We start from the raw sequence: 20,805 nt of genomic DNA, 5'->3' as shown, positions 1-20,805 counted from the left end.
TTTGCCGAACTTAATCATTTCTAGGTTTTGATTTAAAGTGAGAGACATGCAACTTTTCCTTTCACTTAAATGTGCTTAGGCCATTGTAGGGTTATTAATTAGCTTAATTTCAATATTATGTCTTAGAGAATAGGGAGACTTGAAGAGAGGGGAGAAATGGGAATGTAGGTGGTAGAGCAGTCAGGGCACACACATATTAAGTTCACTGTCTCATATGGGTGTGGTTTATTTCTCTCCCTCCACCTCCAATGACAATAGTAATATCAAAGATCACTGATCACCATAATAAATATAATAACAAAGAAAAAGTTTGAAATACTGTGGGAATTACCAAAATGTGATGTAGAGACATGAAGTGAAGAAATGCTGTTGAAAAATGGTGTCGATAGACTTGTTCCATGCTGGGTTGCCACAAACCTTCAATTTTTAAAAAGTGCATTATCTGCGAAATGCCATAAAGTAAAGCACAATAAGACAAGGTATGTGCAACGTTTATGGTTGTATCTCTGGTATGTTAAGGTCCTTGGACTCTGAAATGTAGCTTACTTGAAGGGAAAGAGAAGTTTCAGGGTTCATATATGTTGGATCTTAGCAGTTGTCAGGCTCAGTGCTATATTGTTTATTTAAAATAATAATAATAATTATTATTGTAGCCACCATTTATTGAGCACTAATTCTCCAGCCAAGAACAGACTAAATTTTCATGGTTAATACTTCTAATTCTGACACAAACTTCAAAGTATTATTCTAGGTATGCGTGTCCTTATTTTACAGATGAAAAAACAAATTCAGGGAAATAAGGTAACTTACTCAAGTTCACGCAGCTAGAAATTTGCAGAACTGACATTTCAGAAAGGATCTTTTGGGCTTTGAGCCTGTGTACAATAAAAAGGCAGCTTCCCCAAGATACTGAGCTTGTGTCCTGTTGATGTCCTTGATGCTCAAGAAAATAACTTTCATTTGGAGCCCAGGTCAAATACTTGTCTCACAAAAGGATCAACTCTTCTTTTTTTATTTTTTAATTTTCTTATGTACCTGTTGGGCTTCCCTGAAGGCTCAGAAGGTAAAGAATCTGCCTGCAATACAGGAGACCCACGTTTGATCCCTGGGTCAGGAAGATCCCCTGGAAAAGGAAAAGGCTACCCACTCCACTATTCTTTCCTGGAGGATTCCATGGACAGAGGAGCCTGGTGGGCTACAGTCCATGGGGTTGCAAAGAGTTGGACATGCCTGAGCTACTAATACCACACACATACACGGTACCTGTTTATTTATTTGGCTGAGCTGGGTCTTAGTTGTGGCACGTGGGATCTTTGATCCTCGTTGTGGCGTGTGAACTGTTAGTTGTGGCATGTGGGATCTAGTTCCCTGACCAGGGATCAAACCCAGGCCCCCTGCATTGGAAGTGGAGAGTCTTAGCCAATGGACCGTAAGGGAGTACCAAGGATCAACTCATGTTAAAAGTCAGGAATATTGGCCTGATTAAAGCAGCTGTCACTTTCCAAGGTTTTGGTTTTACTCTGCTCTTCCTTCTGGGACCATAAGGAACTATCTAGGGAGTTTATGCTGTCTGGGTGTTAGAAAGCATAGAGGACATCAGTAGTAGTTTTCTAGGACTTCCATAACAAACTAGACAGACTGAAGACTTCAAGAACAGAAACTTATTTTCTCATCATTCTGGGGCCAAAAAATCCAAGATCAAGGTATTTTCAGGTTTAGTTTCTTTTGAGGTCTCCCTTGGTTTGTAGAGGGTTGCCTTCTCATTGTACATCTCACATGGTTGTTTCTCTGTATTGTCAGTCTCCTAAACTCCTCTTCCTGTAAGGATACCAGGCATATTGGATTAGGGCCCACCATACTAACCCAGTTTAACTTAAGTATTTCTTCGAAGGCCCTGTCTCCAGATACAGTCACATTCTGAGGTACTAGAGTTTAGGATTTTCACATAAAGAATTTTGGGTGGGATAAAATTTAGCCTATACCACCATCTAAGGGGAATAGTAGGGTGGATTTGCAGTCTTAGACAGACTGGATGCTTTTAGGGTACATGTGGTAATGAGTCCTTAAGGACATTCCTCTCTGGACAAAGAACAGCAGCGGGCAGCCCTCCAGGTTCCTGGGCAGTTAACAAGAGCATGGTGGCTCACACTTCAGGCCCAGAAAACTACTGTCACTGGAGTCACTGATGAAAAGGCAAATGCGAGGTCAGCTCCCCACTGAGAACAGAAGCCATCCACATGATATCCCTCCCTTCTTGTTTTCCCTTCATCTTTTAGGAACCTCCCAAGGCTTGATAAGTGGGAGCTTCAAAACACCCACCCAGTCAGCCATGCATTCATCAATTCACCAACTCCCATAGGACAACAGGAACTTAGAAGCAGTCCCAAATTCCCAGACGGGTTTAGAAAATAATAAATCTTTGACATTTCATGAAGCCTTCTTTAAGGTCATGTTCTGGCATGAGAAGCCATGCAGAGGCCAGGCAGAGGAGAGCCTCGGAAGAAGCCCGCATGATAGTTACACTTGACATCATTGATTCTACCTCTACCCTATTCTTAGCTTCTCCCCACGTTGCTTACAAAACAGAAACAGAAATTTCTCTTTGGAAGATAAATCTGGAGGCATCCTTGAACCCAACCAAAGTGGGATTTCCATCAGAGCCAGGACAATTTAACTATTGCTCAGTCCTTCAGTTTGCTCAGGAAATACTCAAACTGTCTCTTCCTGCTGAATGGAGACTGTGGGGCTCTAGGGAACTCCAGTAGCCACCATTTGAATTGATACTGGTCATCAGTCTCAAATTGATTAACTTGTACATGGTTGTATATATACTGATTGATTGATTGCAGGTTTTTTTTAATTGGAGTATAGTTGATTTACAATGTTGTGTTAGTTTCAAATGTAAAGTGATTCATTTGTACATATACATATATATTCTTTCTTACATTTTCTTCTGTTATAGATTATTACAAGATATTGAATATAGTTCCGTATGTTATACATATGGTTTATATTTTATTTTGTTGTCATTGATATTTATTTCGCTGTGCTGGGTCTTCATTGTGTCATGCTAGATCTTGAGTTGTGGCATGAAAACCCTTAGTTGTGCCATGTAGGATCTAGTTCCTTGAGTGTTTTATGAAGCAGCGTTTTCATTATAATTTAGTTTTATGCTTTGTTCCCAAGCTTTCACTCTGTATTCTTTGACATATGGATTATTTAAACATTTTTTTTCCAGAGTAGAGTTGTCCTTTGGTTTTGATTGCTAAATTACCATATAGTAGTAAAATATGTTGTCTAACACTGATTTTTTTGACTTGAGAGTTGCTTTAATGAAGCAGTATTTTTATTAAACTTTAGTTTTATGCTTCATTCCCAAAATTTCATTCTGTGTCCTTTGACATATGGATTATTTAAACATTTTTTTCAAAATAGTGCTATCCTTTGGCTTTGATTTCTAATTTTATCATATACTAGTAAACTTCAATTCAGTTTAGTTGCTCAGTCATGTGACTCTTTGAGACCCCATGGACTGCAGCACGCCAGGTCTCCTTGTCCATCACCAACTCCCAGAATTTACTCAAACTGATGTCCATTGAGTTAGTGATGCCATCCAACCATCTCATCCTCTGTCATCCCCTTCTCTTCCTACCTTCAATCTTTCCCAGCATCAGGGTCTTTTCAAATGAGTCAGTTCTTTGCATCAGGTGGCCAAAGTATTGTAGTTTCAGCTTCAAACTCACTCCTTCCAATGAACACTCAGGACTGATTTCCTTTAGGTTTGACTGGTTGGACCTCCTTGCAGTCCAAGAGACTCTCAAGAGTCTTTTCCAACACCACAGTTCAAAAGCATCAATTCTTCGATGCTCAGCTTTCTTTATAGTCCAACTCTCATATCCATACATGATTACTGGAAAAACCATAGCTTTGACTAGACAGACCTTTGTTGGCAAAGCAATGTCTCTGCTTTTTAATATGCTGTCTAGGTTCGTCATAACTTTTCTTCCAAGGAGCAAGTGCCTTTTAATTCCATGGCTGCAGTCACCATCTGCAGTGATTTTGAGGCCCCCAAAATAAAGTCTGCCACTGTTTCCCCATCTATTTGCCATGAAGTGATGGGAGCAGATACCATGATCTTAGTTTTCTGAATGTTGAGTTTTAAGCCAACTTTTTCACTCTCCTCTTTCACTTTCATCAAGAGACTCTTCAGTTCTTCTTCGCTTTCAGCCATAGGGATGGTGTCATCTGCATATCTGAGGTTATTGATATTTCTTCCAGCAATCTTGATTCCAGCTTGTGCTTCATCCAGCCCAGCATTTCTCATGATGTACTCTGCATATAAGTTAAATAAGTAGGGTGACAATATACAGCCTTGATGTACTTCTTTTCCTATTTGGAACCAGTCTGTTGTTCCATGTCCGGTTCTAACTGTTGCTTCCTGACCTGCATACAGGTTTCTCAAGAGGCAGGTCAGGTGGTCTGGTATTCCCATCTCTTTCAGAATTTTCCACAGTTTATTGTGATCCACACAGTCAAAGGCTTTGGCATAGCCAATAAAGCAGAAATAAATGTTTTTTCTGGAACTCTCTTGCTTTTTTGATGATCCAGCAGATGTTGGCAATTTGATCTATGGTTCCTCTGCCTTTTCTAAAACCAGCTTGAACATCTGGAAGTGCATGGTTCATGTACTGTTGAAGCCTGGCTTGGAGAATTTTGAGCATTACTTTGCTAGCGTGTGAGATGAATGCAATTGTGCAGTAGTTTGAGCTTTCATTGGCATAGCCTTTCTTTGGGATGGGAATGAAAACTGACCTTTTCCTGTCCTGTGGCCACTGCTGAGTTTTTACAAATTTGCTGGCATATTGAGTGCAGCACTTTCCCAGCATCATCTTTTAGGATTTGAAATAGCTCAACTGGAATTCCATCAACTCCACTAGCTTTGTTTGTAGTGATGCTTCCTAAGGCCCATTTGACTTCGCATTCCAGGATGTCTGGCTCTAGGTGAGTGATCACACCATCCTGGTTATCTGGGTCATGAAGATATATTTTGTATAGTTCTTCTGTGTATTCTTGCCACCCCTTCTTATTATCTGCTGCTTCTTGTTATCTTCTGTTAGGTCCATACCATTTCTTTCCTTTATTGTGCCCATTTTGCATGGAATGTTCCCTTGGTACCTCTAATTTTCTTGAAGAGATCTCTTGTCTTTCCCATTCTATTGTTTTCCTCTATTTCTTTGCACTGATCACTGAGGAAGGCTTTCTTGTCTCTCCTTGCTGTTCTTTGTCACTCTGCATTCAAATGGGTATATCTTTCCTTTTCTCCTTTGCCTTTCACTTTTCTTCTTTTCACAGGTATTTGTAAGGTCTCCTCAGACAACCATTTTGCATTTTTGTATTTCTTTTTCTTTGGGATGGTCTTGACCACTGCCTCCTGTACAGTGTCACAAACCTCAGTCCAGAGTTCTTCAGACACTCTGTCTATCAGATCTAATGCCTTGAATCTATTTGTCACTTCCACTGTATACTCGTAAGGGATTTGATTTAAGTCATATCTGAATGATCTAGTGTTTTTCCCTACTTTCTTCAATTTAAGTCTGAATTTGGCAATAAGGAGTTCATGATCTGAGTTACAGTCAGCTCCCAGTCTTGTTTCTCCTGAGTGTATAGAGCTTCTCCATCTTTGGCTGCAAAGAATATAATCAATCTGATTTCGATATTGACCATCTGGTGATGTCCATGTGTAGAGCCTTCTCTTGTGTTGTTGGAAGAGGGTGTTTGCTATGACCAGTGCATTCTCTTGGCAAAACTTTGTTCACTTTTGCCCTGCTTCATTCTGTACTTCAAGGCCAAATTTGCCCATTACTCCAGGTATTTCTTGACTTCCTTCTTTTGCATTCCTGTCCCCTATAATGAATAGGACATCTTTTTCGGTGTTAGTTCTAGAAGGTGTTGTAGGTCTTAATAGAACCGTTCAACTTCAGCTTCTTCAGCATTACTGGTCGGGGCATAGACTTGGATTACTCTGGTATTGAATGGTTTGCCTTGGAAATGAACAGAGATCATTCTGTCGTTTTTGAGATTGCATCCAAGTACTGCATTTCAGACTCTTTTGTTGACTATGTTAGCTACTCCATTTCTTCTAAGGGATTTCTGCCCACAGTAGTAGATATAATGGTCATCTGAGTTAAATTCACCCATTCCAGTCCATTTTAGTTCACTGATTCCTAAATGTTAATCTTCACTCTTGCCATCTCCTGTTTGACCACTTCCAATTTGCCGTGATTCATGGACTTAACATTCCAGGTTCCTGTGCAATATTGCTCTTTAGAGCATCAAACTTTACTTCCATCACCAGTCACATCCACAACTGGGTGTTGTTTTTGCTTTGGCTCTGTCTCTTCATTCTTTCTCAAGTTAGTTCTGTACTGTTGGGCACCTACCAACCTGGGGAATTTATCTTTCAGCGTCCTATCTTTTTGTCTTTTCCTACTGTTCTTGGGGTTCCAAGGCAAGAATACTGAAGTGGTTTGCCGTTTCCTTCTCCAATGGACCATGTTTTGTCAGAACTCTCCCTCATGACCTGTCTATCTTGGGTGGCCCTACATGGCATGGCTCATAGTTTCATTGATATAGACAAGGCTTTTGCCCATGTGATCAGATTGTTTAGTTTTCTGTGATTGTTGTTTTCAGCAGTAAAACATGTAGTCTAACACTGATTTCTTTTTACCTTAAATTTGCCTTCAAGAAGCACTATTTTCATTATAATTTATTTTTTGTTTTGTTCCCCAAATTTCTCTCTGTGTTCTTTGACATATGGATTATTTTTTTCTGTGGATTATTTAAACATCTTTTTCCAAAATAGAGTTATCCTTTGGTTTTGATTTCTAAGTTTATTGTATAGTAGTAAAATATGTGGTCTAACACTGATTTTTTTGACCTGAGACTTGCTTTGTGATCTAGAATGTATTTGATTTTTATGAGCACTTTATGCATACACGAAAGCATATGTATTTTCCAAATATTGGGTGCACGTTCTAAATATTTGCACTAATTTAACTTTTTAATTTTGTTACTTGATTCTTTTCGCTCCTTACTGTAATGGTAAGATGGGTTAGGTTGTAATGAACTGCCCTGCAATGAAAGTTTACTTCTGACTCATACTCACATGATCTTTATTGAGGAATCAGGCTGACAGGATCCAGCTCTATGCTTCCATGATTGACACAGCAGGGAAAAGGCTTCTGCAGTGTCACACTGGCCACTGAATGCTTTTGCCTAGAAGTAATACACGTAATTCTGTACACATATTTTTGGCCAAAGCAAGTAATCTGGCCAAAAGGGCCACGCCTAACTTCAAGGGGGGAAAGTGTATTCCTACCCTGTAGTGTGAGGGGGCAGAATTGGAATTTTGGTGAAACAGCACTAATGACTGTGACACTTTTTGATTTATTTTGTCTGTTTTATTGATTACTGGCGAATAGGGCTTAAATCTCCTGTCACATTGCTGAAGTAATCAAGATATCCTTGTATATTCTGCTCATTTTTTCTTCATATGGTATAATCCTGTCTTCTGAGATGGCTATATGTTAACATTCTAATGTCAAGGGAATTGTGCAGTGATAATTTTTGCCTTTCAAAATCTTTTTATCTTAATCCCATACTCTTTTTTATTAACAGAGATTCACAACTTAGTGTACTTAGAGAGCCTTGTATATAATCTCCCTCTTTTTATTGTCAACCTTTTAACTTCCTTTTGTCTTAGGCATGTCTCTTATGAAAAAAAATTAAATATGTATACATATGAATATTTATGGAATATATATCAATATATATCCGATTATATACATGTATATGAAAGACATTAACCCTAAGGTTCAAGAAGCCTAATAAACTGTGTGCTGATTACATATTAGTTAGGATTCTTGATCCTGGGCATTGGTATCTTTCAACAATTCTGAAAAGCTATTAGTCATTGTATCTTTGAACACTTTTTTGCTTCCATTTTTCTCTTTTTTTTTCCTGAAACTCTCATTATGCGTATGTTGAATCTTATACTCTACCATATCTCTTAAACTTTTATGTTTCCCATCTCTTTGTTTGTGTGCAAATGCCTTCTAGGTTTTTTCTCACATCTGTCTTCTAATTCACTAATACTCTCTTCACCAGTATCTCCTGAAAGGAATCTGTGTCTCATTCAGGTATGCAAATACTCTCAGAGAAAATATTAGCGAAAGCATTGGCTTATTCTTCTGTAATTACACTTTCATATTATTTCTGGGTTGTATTTCTATTTTATGTGCCAATTAGCTATAATTAGGAGAAATGTTTATAACTTTTATCCAGTTTTTTTACATATTCTATCCTAGGATATATTCTGGATATAAAATAACACTGCATAGAATTCTACATATCTGTTTCACCATATTGCCAGAAATGGAATCTGAATTTCTCTTAAAATTATCTTATTTTGCCTAGCAATTTGGTTATGTTTATAATGTGATCTATTGTTGTTAGATTTCATCCTTTGTCAGCAAAACTTCATGGTCTGATTCATTTGGAAGTCCCCAAATTAACTAGTGTACTTGAACCGTATTTGTTGAATGTATGATTTCAGTAGTTAGTGGAACCTTCTCGTATTACCCAAGACCTGATTGTGGGGAAATACCCAGAAGAGGCAATGCCACAGATTTAAGCATTAAGAACTCAAGCACATAGCTAGTTAATTGGGAGAAAATACTTGTCCAATTCCCAGTCTTTCTTTCATCTAGCAGACGGCATCTTAGGGTTGAAGAAAACAAAATATTTTCTCTAGATGCTGACCGAATTGTACAAAAATTTGTTTTCCACAAGTTGTTTCACATTTAAAATTATTTTAAAAAGACTATTAAGATTGTTTTCAAGGTTCCAGACCACAAAAATTAAAATGGAAATAAATCAATCAAGGAAGACACTGAAAGTGAGATGGTAAACAATCTTAGAAAATTATTCTCCCTCTCCTCTTCTATCTCATCTCATCACATAGCAGCTGTTTCTTGGTCATATAAATTCCAGTTGAATGTGGGCTTTCCAATTTTTCCAGATTTAGTCAATTAAAGAGTGAAATTCCAACATGTACATAATATTTGTTCCAAATATGAAGATTTTTTATGGTTAAGAAAGGCAACATATTAGCAACATCTTCTAAAAATGGCCAAGACACTCAGAGACTAGATTAGATGCACCAGTTCCCTCTTTATATGATTTACAGACCTAGAATAAGGTTTACCTCAAAATGACTGTCCCCTCAGTTTCCCAAAACTGCCAAACTTGGAGCTCTTTTCCATGTATGACAGAGCAATAAAATGTTCAAGACTATAGGTATGGCAAAAAGAAAAACTTTCCCTAAGATTGGGAAAGGTTGTTGCCCAGTTTAAGGATCAGTTTTTGACCTGAATGAACCCAGGGTGAGATATTCATTAGGACTTCAGTTCAGTTGCTCTGCTAAGTCGCTTCAGTCATGTCCGACTCTGTGCAACCCCATAGATGGCAGCCCGCCAGGCTCCGCCGTCCCTGGGATTCTCCAGGCGAGAACACTGGAGTGGGTTGCCATTTCCTTCTCCAATGCTCTCAGTTGCTCAGTTGTGTCCAACTCTTTGCGACCCCAAGGACTGCAGCATGCCAGGCCTCCCTGTCCATCACCAACTCCCGGAGTTTACCCAAACCCATGTCCATTGAGTCGGTGATGTCATCCAACCATCTCATCCTCTGTCGTCCCCTTCTCCTCCTGCCCTCAATCTTTCCCAGCATCAGGGTCTTTTCCAATGAGTCAGCTCTTCGCATTAGGTGGCCAAAGTATTGGAGTTTCAGCTTCAACATCAGTCCTTCCAGTGAACACCCAGGACTGATCTCCTTTAGGATTGACTGGTTGAATCTTCTTGCTGTCCAAGGGACTCTCAAGAGTCTTTTCCAACACCACAGTTCAAAAGCATCAATTCTTCGATGCTCAGCTTTCTTTATAGTCCAACTCTCACATCCAAACATGACTACTGAAAAAACCATAGCTTTGACTGATGCTGCTGCTGCTGCTAAGTCGCTTCAGTCGTGTCCAACTCTGTGCGACCCCATAGATGGCAGTACCCCAGGCTCCCCCATCCCTGGGATTCTCCAGGCAAGAACACTGGAGTGGGTTGCCATTTCCTTCTCCAAAGCATGAAAGTGAAAAGTGAAAGTGAAGTCACTCAGTCGTGTCCCACTCAGCGACCCCAAGGACTGAAGCCTGCCAGGCTCCTCCGTCCATGGGATTTTCAAGGCAAAAGAGTACTAGAGTGGGGTGCCATTGCCTTCAGACATTTTTTGGCAAAATAATGTCTCTCCTTTTTAATATCATGTCTAGGTTGGTCATAACTTTCCTTCCAAGGAGTAAGCATATTTTAATTTCATGGCTGCAATCACCATCTGCAGTGATTTTGGAGCTCCCAAAAATAAAGTCTGACACTGTTTCCACTGTTTCCCCATCTATTTGCCATGAAGTGATGGGACCAGATGCCATGATCTTAGTTTTCTGAATGTAGAGTTTTAAGCCAACTTTTTCACTCTCCTCTTTCACTTTCATCAAGAGGCTCTCTAGTTCTTCTTCACTTTCTGCCATAAGGGTGGTGTCATCTGCATATCTGAGGTTATTGATATTTCTCCTGGCAATCTTGATTCCAGCTTGTGCGTCATCCAGCCCAGCATTTCTCATGATGTACTCTGCATATGAGTTAAAAAAGCAGGGTGACAATATACAGCCTTGACGTACTCCTTTTCCTATTTGGAACCAGTCTGTTGTTCCATGTCCAGTTCTAACTGTTGCTTCCTGACCTGCATATAGATTTTCAAGAGGCAGGTCAGGTGGTCTGGTATTCCCATCTCTTTCAGAATTTTCCACAGTTTATTGTGATCCACACAGTCAAAGGCTTTGACATAGTCAATAAAGCAGAAGTAGGTGTTTTATTGGAACTCTCTTGCTTTTTTGGTGATCCAGCAGATGTTGGCAATTTGATCTCTGGTTCCTCTGCCTTTTCTAAAACTAGCTTGAACACCTGGAAGTTCATGTTTCATGTATTGCTGAAGCCTTTAATGGCTTGTAAAAGAGTCCACAGGGTTTCTCCTAGGATGTTTGCTCTCTTTGCAAGAACTAATGAGCTAATTTCTATCAGATAAAGATTTATATGTTTCAACTTGTCCTTGTATGCCTGGCTCCCAATGTCAGTCATAAGAATCCATCCTTGAGGTGAAGCACTCCTATTATACTAATTCTCATGCTTAGCTTTCTCTCTTTTATGATGTGATATCATCTTTCTTCTAAATTGGTTATTTTTCCGAAGTTCTATCTGTTAATATTAAATTTAATATTCAGTAAGTTCCCATCAACAAAGTTTGAACTCTTTGGTCTTGTGCTCATGGTCTGCAAATCTGAGCCTAAACTCCTGGTCATTCTTACTTCCTCATACTATCCCTCGTGTTCTCTGTTTTCCAATTTAATTATTTACTCTTCCCAATAGATGCCCCATATTTTCTTTTCTTTGTGCCTATGTTTATGCTGCTATCACTATTTGGGGGATTTAGGGAAAGTTTATTAATATCTGTGGGAAGGAGTGGAGTAGGGAGTTAATGGAGGGAGAATAAAAGATTGTCCACCCATTGGAAGAGAAATTGTGCAAAATCCCGAGCCCTTCTTCAGTGTACATGCCCTGGCCTGATACCATTATTCTTTCCATATGGGAAGCTTCTTGTCCTGTAAGTTCACCTCATGAGTGAGCAGAGACTCATTTTTAATGTTTTTTCCCTGGGTTTGGGGGAAAGTGAGTGGCATGGAGCTCACACAGATCATGTACTGGCACAGGCCTGCTAAAGCCATCTGCTTCTCTTTGGATAGTCATTCAAACCTCTTAGGCATTTGCCATTCCACCCTCCATCCGCAGAGTCAGAAGCCAGGGCACAGGCCTCAAGGAATAGGAGCACAGGAGTTTGCCCCATGTTTGTAATCTTATAATCTTCTTGGGTGGGAGGAGATAATGGGAGGCCCTTCGGGTCATTCCTGCATGTATCTGTGCATTCAGGGTCTAGAGATTTTTATAAAGATGTAAAAAGAAAATGTGATGTATGGGCAATATTCACAAGCCCTATTTTTGCCCCATGGCTGCTGATTTACTTATTTCCTACACTTTTTTTTTTCCCTCTTCTTCATTTTGTAGGATGGACCCTTGGCTCTAGTTCCAGCACATTGCAGAGGAATGGTGGAGAGGGATTGTGGTTAGCTAGGTTTTACTGAAAGACAACAAAGAAATCAAATCCCTAACTTGGCACTGGCTCAGACCCCTTCCATCGGATACTGGTTTGCTAGTAGCACAAAAGACAGGGGCTTGAAAATGTGGTCAAACCTATTTACTTTTCAGCAGAGAAGGAAATTGGAAACAGAAGTCTGGCTTGCCATTGAGAGGCATTTTTGAGTTAATTAATCAAGTGAGGGAATCCAATGGCCAGAAAATGGCAGCAACAGAGCCAGTTTTGCATGGGGCCAGCACATAGGGCCTCAGGAGAGCTTAGTAATTTGACTTTTGTGGGGTCCCAGAGGGAGCTGTTTACCATCTCAACATACCTGGTTGAAAGGCTGTAGAATGCAGATTTTTTTTTTTTTACTTGTTTTTATCTTGTGCTATCACTAGTGGTTAAAAAATATTATGCAAAGGTAGCTGTATAGTGACAGTGGTACTAGGATAGAAATACACGTGTATTAATGATAATGACAACAATTAGAACAGCAATTAGGATAATAGTAACATGTTAGGAAAAAGTTGTGAAGCCTGAGAATGTGAAATAAGATGCTAAGGTTTTATTATAATGAGAAATGATAATCATAAACTAATCTTTCTACTAGTTGGCATGTTCATTAAAGGCAGAGGGCATATTTTACTCAACTTTGAGAGCATGCTGAGAGCATCAATAAATGAATGAAAGGCTCTTCTAATACATCTTCTTGCCCTTTGCTATGCTCTGAATTTGTTCCCCCAACACTAACTCCTAAAATGAAAGTGTTGGGAGGTGGGGACTTAAGAGGTATTTAGATCTTGAGGATGGGGCCCGTTATAAATGACTCCAGAGGGTCAGCTTATCCCTCTACCACGTGAGGACACAGTGAAAAGGTACCACCTATGAACTAGGAGATGGGTACTCACTAGACACTGAACTGGTTGTCACCTTGATCTTGGCCTTCCCAGACTGCAGGACTGTGAGGAGTAAATTTCTGTGTTTTAAACCACCTAGCCTATCTATTTTGTTATAGCAGCTTGAATGTAATAAGTCATCCTTGAGCTGTCCTTTAACAGATGTGTGCCTGATAATATTCTTAAAGATTGCTCATCTTTTACAGGTCTTTGTGAGAGAATATTCCATAACCAACTCAGTAATTTATATTCCCAACTATCTTATTTTTAAAGCTCTTTTCTCATTCTAACCTAGATCTTATCTGCTATTTTTAACAACCTTTGTTTTGTCCTGTCCTTCGTGAAGCTGGAACATGTCACCTTCTGTCACATAAAATTCTCTCCTTAAAAAGTGAATGGCCCTGCTGAGCCAGTACTGTCCTCAGGCAGGGAGATGACTAGACCACCATCCATATAATAGTCAAGCGTGCCAACATGAATAACATATACACAGCGGGTTCTAGAGAAGCAGCAATGAAAGTCATTCACATGACTATGTGCATAGATCTTTCCTTGGACCAGAGTGCTATTCCTACTGTTGTTGATGCTTTACCTCTAAATATGTATGTTTTATTCTTGCAACTTTTTAATTTGAAATTTTCCCACTTAAAGACCAAGACCAAGAAAGGCATGCATGCATGCCTATCTGCTTAGTCGTGTCCAACTCTTTGCGACCTCATGGACTGTAGCCTGCCAGGTTCCTCTGATCCTGGGATTTCCCAGGCAAGAATACTAGGAAATTTCCTTCTCCAAGGGATCTTCCTGACCCAGGGATTGAATCCTGTGTCTCCTGTATTGCAGGTGGATTCTTTACCTGCTGAGCTATTGGGGAAGACACAGGCTAAACTTAAAGGGGATTCCTATATTTTCTTCCTTTACATGAGTTCAGTTTGATTTTGCTTTCTTTCCCCCTCACCGCTCTTTTTCTTTCTCAATTTTTTTCATTACTTATTCTTTCAGGAGACATTTTAGACAATTATTAAAGTCATTTACTCCATGAAAATTTAAGACTACAGCTAAACAAACTGTGCACCTGTTTATAACCATTGTAATATCTAAGGAATTTCTGGCCCCACCCGGTGCTTACTCTCTTGTTTTTCTGTACTATTGGCAAATAAGTTGGAGACATTGCACACTTGCCCCTAAATATTTCAATACTTTTTTCCTCCTTTTACATAATCAACATATAAATATCAAAATCTCAAAGTTTATCATGGACACAATATTATAGTCTAAAATCTGCAGCCCTATTCAGGTTTGTCAATCATTTTTTTTTCCTGCCAGGTGTATGTATGGTGATTTATGTTTCAGTGTATTAGAAACAATGTATTATTGAAACAACGTTTCAGTGTATTATTGTTCCCATGATCTTCTTTGTAGCTTTTTTCCCCCTAGCCTGGCCAGTGTTCAAACCAGGAGTCCCTGTGGCATTTGATTATTATGTCTCTTTAGTCACTCTGACTCTGGAACATTTCCTCAGCCATTTTTGACCTTGACATTTAAAAGAGTACAGACTATTTTATGGAATGCCATTCATTTTGGGTTTTCTGATGTTTTGTCCAGATTAGCTCAGACCGCCATCCATAAAATAGTCACAAGTTTTACACTTTTGACCAAAATGCCAGAAAAGTGATGTTATGTCTTCCTCAGTACAACCATAAGGAGACACATGATGTCAATGTGTCCTAACGCTTTGAGTTTAAGGGGATGCCTGCCAGTTTCTCCACTGTAAAGCTACTGTTTTCCTCTCGTAATCAATCCTGAATAATTAGTGGGGAAATACTTTGATACTATGTAAATACTTTGTTCCTCATAAGACTTTTACCTGCTTAGTTTTAACATCTATTAATGCTATTTTAACCACGCCATCCCTTCTATAGTTTTTGCTTGGAATTCGACTGTCAAGAGTTACTTTCTCTTCATCTTTGTTTATCCATTTTATTTATTTATATTAGCGTAGACTTATAGGTTCTAATTTTATTCACCGAGTCTAAGTCCATTTCTATCCTTGCTTATTTCAGTGCTCAAACTATGCCAACTTTGGCCTGTGGGAACCGGTTCAAGCTGGCTCCTGTGGTCTCTGACTCTTAATTTTGAATAGTAGCCATTCTTTTCAGTACTTGAGATAGCTCTTCCATGTCTTTCCCCCTTTGTGGAATTTTCCCACAGTGGTAGACAACAGAAAGGGGACACTAAGTCTAAAACTGGACTTCCCTGATAGCTCGGTTGGTAAAGAATCCACCTGCAATGCAGGAGACCCTGGTTTGATTTCTGGGTCAGAAAGATCTGCTGGAGAAGGGGTAGGCTACCCACACCAGTATCCTTGGGCTTCCCTTGCGGCTCAGCAGGTAAAGAATCCGCCCACAATTCAGGAGACCTGAGTTTGATCCTTGGGTTGGGAAGATCCCCTGGGAGAGGGAAAGGCTACCCACTCTAGGATTCTGGCCTGGAGAATTCCAAGGACTGTATAGGTAGGTCAGATTCTGTCATTGACAGGTAGGTGGCCTTCAGTTGTTGAGCCTCAGTTTACTCATTTGTAAAATGCAGCTAATAATAATGTCCTGTGTGGTTGGGTGGTATCAAATAAAATATTGCATAAGAAATGCCAGACAAGCTTCAAAACTTCAATCTTATGTGAGATTTATTATTGTTCTTATTATGCTGTTCTGATGAACATTATATAAACCTTATGTTAGCAATAAAATACTTTGCATGATACACTAGGCAGTGGCCCAGAAACAGGCATACTTTTGATAGATACTGAGAGTCTGGATATTATAATGAAGTATTTCAGATCAGTTCCATATTTGAGAAGACTTTATATGCACTATTTTCATTCCTTTGATGAAATTCCACATCTTGAGGCATGGAATAGTCTTTGTAGACTATTACTCTCTTAATAGATCCCTGCCTTTCATTTAATCATTGGCCCTGCCTGGTGTACAGTTCACTAGAAAGGCATCCACACACACACACACACACACACACACACACACTACATTAGTCTTGTTTATCCTGTCCTGTCTGGATGCTCAAGAGATTGCAGTGCATGTGGGGCTGCTTGGAGTGGCCTCCTCTCCTGAGAGGAGAACTGTTTTTGTTGCTTTTTTGTTTGTTTGTTTGCTTGTTTTCAGTGTGGCCCTTATAGTCTCAGAAAACCCTTGGAAAATTTGCTACACTGGGGAAGAGGCCTTTGTGTCTTAGAAGTTAAGCTTTTCCTTGAAGAATTTTGGGCTAACTTACTATCCAGTGAATAAAACTGTCTATTACTTGGGTGCAAACATATACACCATTATGAGGAAAAGGGGATTAGATTTGATAAGTGTGCATCACAACCAGAAACCTTTCTCTTCTTGGGGAGTCCTAGTAGGACTGAGAGTTTGTTTCATATCACCTGAGTTGTACTTTGAGTTCTGGCAAAAACCTAAGAACCCAAGGGTGAGTGCCCCTCGGTATTGCCAGGGCTTACTGGCTGTCAGATTAGTCTCTTGCCAGATCTCTAGCTTCTGGACTCAAGCTGGAGAAGTCTGAGCAAAATTTAGGTCAGGTCCTTCACTTTCACAATTTGCCTAAGCCTAGTAATTATTCTTGCAACTACTTTGAAAGTGCATGTGTTAGAGAAGTTTAAAGTAGGAAAAGCCTAAACATTTCCAACCTGGAAAAGATTCCTAATTTTCAACCTACCTACCCTTCACAAATTCCATGCACTAATTAATCTGTTAGAGGGTCAGTGATAATCAGGCCAGGTCTGCGGTGGAGTTTCTACATTTAATAATCATATTGACTGATCATGAACTGTGTATGTAGTGCTTGTAAGGGATATACCAATAAATGTCAGGAGTAGTCCAATCCCTGAGGGAGCTTTGTGTTTAATCTCTTACTCTTCCACATCATCACTTTGATTAGGCTTGACCAAGACAATTCTAGTCTTTGGACCTTTTGAATCTATTGGTCAAGTCCCTGAGGATGGGAAATTTTCTGCTACCATCTTTGCATGTTTTAAGAAAATATTTCTTTTTATTTATTTATTCTAATTAGAAGAAAATTGCTTTACAATATTGTGATAGTTTTAGCCATACACCAATATGAATGGCCGTAGGTATACATGTGTCCCCTCCATCCTGAACTTCCCTCCCACCTCCCTCTCCACTCTATCCTTCCAGGTTGCCACAGAGCATGGCTGTGGGTGCCCTGCTTCATATCTCAAACTTGTACCAGTTATACATTTTACATATGGTAATACATATGTTTCATTGCTATTCTCTCAAATCATCCTATCCTCTCCTTCTCCCACTGAGTCCAAAAGTCTGTACTTTACATCTGTGGCTCCTTTGCTGCCCAGTACATAGGATCATTGGTACCATCTTTCTATATTCCACATATATATACGTTAATATACAGTATTAGTCTTTCTCTTTCTGCCTAATTTCACCATGTATGATAGGCTCTAGGTTCATCCACCTCATTAGAACTGACTCAAATGTGCTCCCTTTTATAGCTGAGTCATATTCTACTGTGTTATATGTACCACAACTTCATTATCCATTCATCTTCCAATGGACATCCAGGCTGCTTCCACATCCTACCTATTGTAAAGAGTGCTACAGTGAGCGCTGGGGTACAAGTATCTTTTTCAATTCTGGTTTCCTCAGGGTATATGCCCAGTAGTGGGATTGCTAGGTCATAGGGTAGTTTTATTTCTAAGAAAACATTTCTGTTCCCTTCTTTTCTCCATGTACTTACTGTCATTCAGGATTGGGAATGTATGAGAAATGATCACTAGCAAGTTGGAGAAATGTAGTCTTGAACTTCCATATCAGTTTCTTTCTCCACTACCCAAAAGTACACTGTGACTGTGGTAGATTGAAAAACAACAGTCACACATTTTTCAGCTCCTCCCATCATAGCTGAGTCTATTTCCCCACCCTTGGAATTTAGGTTGAGTTAGTTTTGCAGAGTAGGACTCTTAGCAGCTTGATACAAAGAGAGACTTATGATGAGCTTGTGCATTGGACCTTACTCTCTTGCTGCCTTTGGAACCCTGTAACTTCCACCTACAGGGTGGCAGGGCTGGTCTGCTGAACAGGAGAGATGTGTGGCCTAGCAGCCCTCATCACCCCAGCCAGCGAAGTCCCAGAGCAGAGACAACTCAGCTGACTAGTTAAAGTGTTAGTCGCTCAGTTGTAGCCAATTCTTTGTGACCCCGTGGACTGTAGCCTGCCAGGCTCCTGTGTCCATGGAATTCTCCAGGCAAGAACACTGGAGTGGGTTGTCATTTCCTACTCCAGGGGAATTTCCCAACTCAAGGATCGAACCTGCATCTCCATGTCTGATTGCAAAGGCATGAATTATCCATACCGAGATTGGCTGAAGAACTGCTCGGTTGATCCCAGCCAGATTTGCCAACTCATAAGAGTGGTGAAGCTTCTCAGATGGTGCTATTGGTAAAGAATCCACCTGCCAATGCAGAAGACAGAAGAGATGCGGGTTTGATCCCTGATTTGGGAAGATCCGACTCCAGTATTCTTGCCTGGGAAATCCCATGGATGGAGAAGCCTGGCAGGCTATAGTTCATAGGGTCGCATAGAGTTGGACATGACTGAAGTGACTTAGCATGCAGGCAGAGAGTGGTGTGCTAGGTAAACAATTGTTGCTTTAAGCCACAATTGTCTTAAACTTTTTATTTTGACTTGAAAAAAACTGACAAGTCTGGTAGATTCTTCACCCAACTTTCCCTAATGATGGCATCATATATAGTTGTAGTATAATGTCAAAAGTAGGAAATCCACCTAAGTAGTACATTGCTGTGAAGTAGAGTAAGCTTAGTTTTCACCATGTTTTTAAAAAATCAGCATTCATTTATGTGTGTGTGTGTGTTTGTGTAGTTCTATGCAGTTTTCTTCCACATATAGATTTGTATAACCATCACCATCTCCACAAAAGCTCTTTTTCCTGCTCTCTCTTTGTACTGGCATATACCCCCAACACACTCCTATCTTTGTCCCCAGGCAACCACTCATGTGTTTATCATTTCTATTATTCTGTTATTTCAAGCATGTTATATAAATTGAATCATACAGTATGTGTACCCTTTTGAGGTCCATCGAAGTTATTGTATGAATCAGGAGTTCATTCTTTTTTACTGATGAGTGGTAGTTCATTGTATGAATGTACCAAGTTTCTTCTAGGAACTTGTTCTTTGATAGATCTATGGTTTGCAAATATGTTCTCCTAGTCTTGAGCTTATCTTTCCATTTACCTAACAGGATCTTTTGTGGTACAAATGTTTTCAAAGTTGATAGCATCCAATTCATTAATTTTTCTTGTATGTATTGTGCTTTTAATATAATATCTAAAAACGTCTCACCTAGCCCAAGGTCCTGAAGATTTTATTGTTTTCCTCAAAAGCTCTTATAGTTTTATATTATACATTTAAGTCTAGGATCCATTTGAATTAATTTTTAAATGTGGTGTGAGTTTTAGGTTGATGTTCATTTTTAGTTTACATTTGTCTCAACATAGTTTATTGGGAAAACAATATGGCCTCCATTGAACTGCTTTTACACTATTGTAAAAAGAATCAAAATTATTGTAAACGAAATTAATCAAATTTCTTGATTCTCTATATTGTTCTATTGATCTGTCTGCTAATTTACCAATACCACACAGTTATTATGTGACTACTATTATTGTTAAGATGACTATGTGCTAAGTCACTTCAGTCATGTCCAGCTATTTGCAACTCTACAGACTGTAGTCTGCCAGGCTCCTCTGTCCACAGGATTCTCCAGGCAAGAAAACTGGAGTGGGTTACGATGCCCTCCTCCAGAAGATCTTCCCAGCCCAGGGATGGAACCTCTGTCTCCTGAGTTGGCAGGCAGATTCTTTTACCACTGATCCACTGAACCATCTTCCTGACTCAGGAATGGGACCTGAGTTTACTACATTGGCAAGCGGGTTCTTTACCACTAGCACCACCTGGGAAGCTCACAATATGGTAAGTCAGATGGTAAAGAATCTGCCGCTCCTCTGCCCATGGGATTGCAAAGAGTCTGATTGCAAATTGAGTGTAAAATTGAGTAACTAACACTTTCATTTTCAATGATTTTTCTCACTCATTTCTTTTTTTTTTTCCAAAATTGGTTTAGCCATTCTAGTTCCTTTTCCTTCCCATATAAATTTTGGAATATGTTTTTCTATGCTTACATGGGGTTTTGACAGGAATTGTTTTAAATCTAAGGAACAATTTGGGGAGAATTGACCTCTTTACTACACTGAGACTTCTAACCTGTGATCACAGTACAGTAGTCATTCTGTATCCATGGGGTTTGATTCCAGGACTCCCACAGGTAGCAGAATCTGTAGATGCTCAAGTCCTTTATATAAAATGGTATAGTATTTGCATATAACCTGTGCACATCATCCTGGTTATTTTAAATAAGTAATCTCTAGATTACTTACAGGGCTTCCCCAATGGCTCAGCAAATAAAGAGTATTCCTACAATTCAGGAGACACAGGTTCAATTCTTGGGTCAGGGAGGATCCCTTGGAGTAGGGCATGGCAACCCACTCCAGTATTCTT

The 20,805-nt window shown here is 39.5% G+C and overlaps 1 long non-coding RNA gene across 1 annotated transcript in view; it reads right to left on the bottom strand.

Moving 5' to 3' along the window:
- LOC145512773 (uncharacterized) overlaps nucleotides 1-20,805 on the bottom strand; it is an 88,667-nt gene that overhangs the window by 55,458 nt on the left and 12,404 nt on the right. Inside the window, exon 2 of the long non-coding RNA XR_014058788.1 lies at nucleotides 7,166-7,275. This is a non-coding gene — a long non-coding RNA (uncharacterized LOC145512773). The remainder of the gene's footprint in view (nucleotides 1-7,165; nucleotides 7,276-20,805) is intronic.

The sequence above is a fragment of the Giraffa tippelskirchi genome, chromosome 7 (genome assembly GCF_054371585.1).
Source record: "Giraffa tippelskirchi isolate mGirTip1 chromosome 7, T2T-mGirTip1v1.2.pri, whole genome shotgun sequence".
NCBI classification, from domain to species: domain Eukaryota; kingdom Metazoa; phylum Chordata; class Mammalia; order Artiodactyla; family Giraffidae; genus Giraffa; species Giraffa tippelskirchi.
The sequence above is the reverse complement of the archived record's forward strand: the minus strand, read 5'-3'. Positions and strand labels throughout refer to the sequence as shown.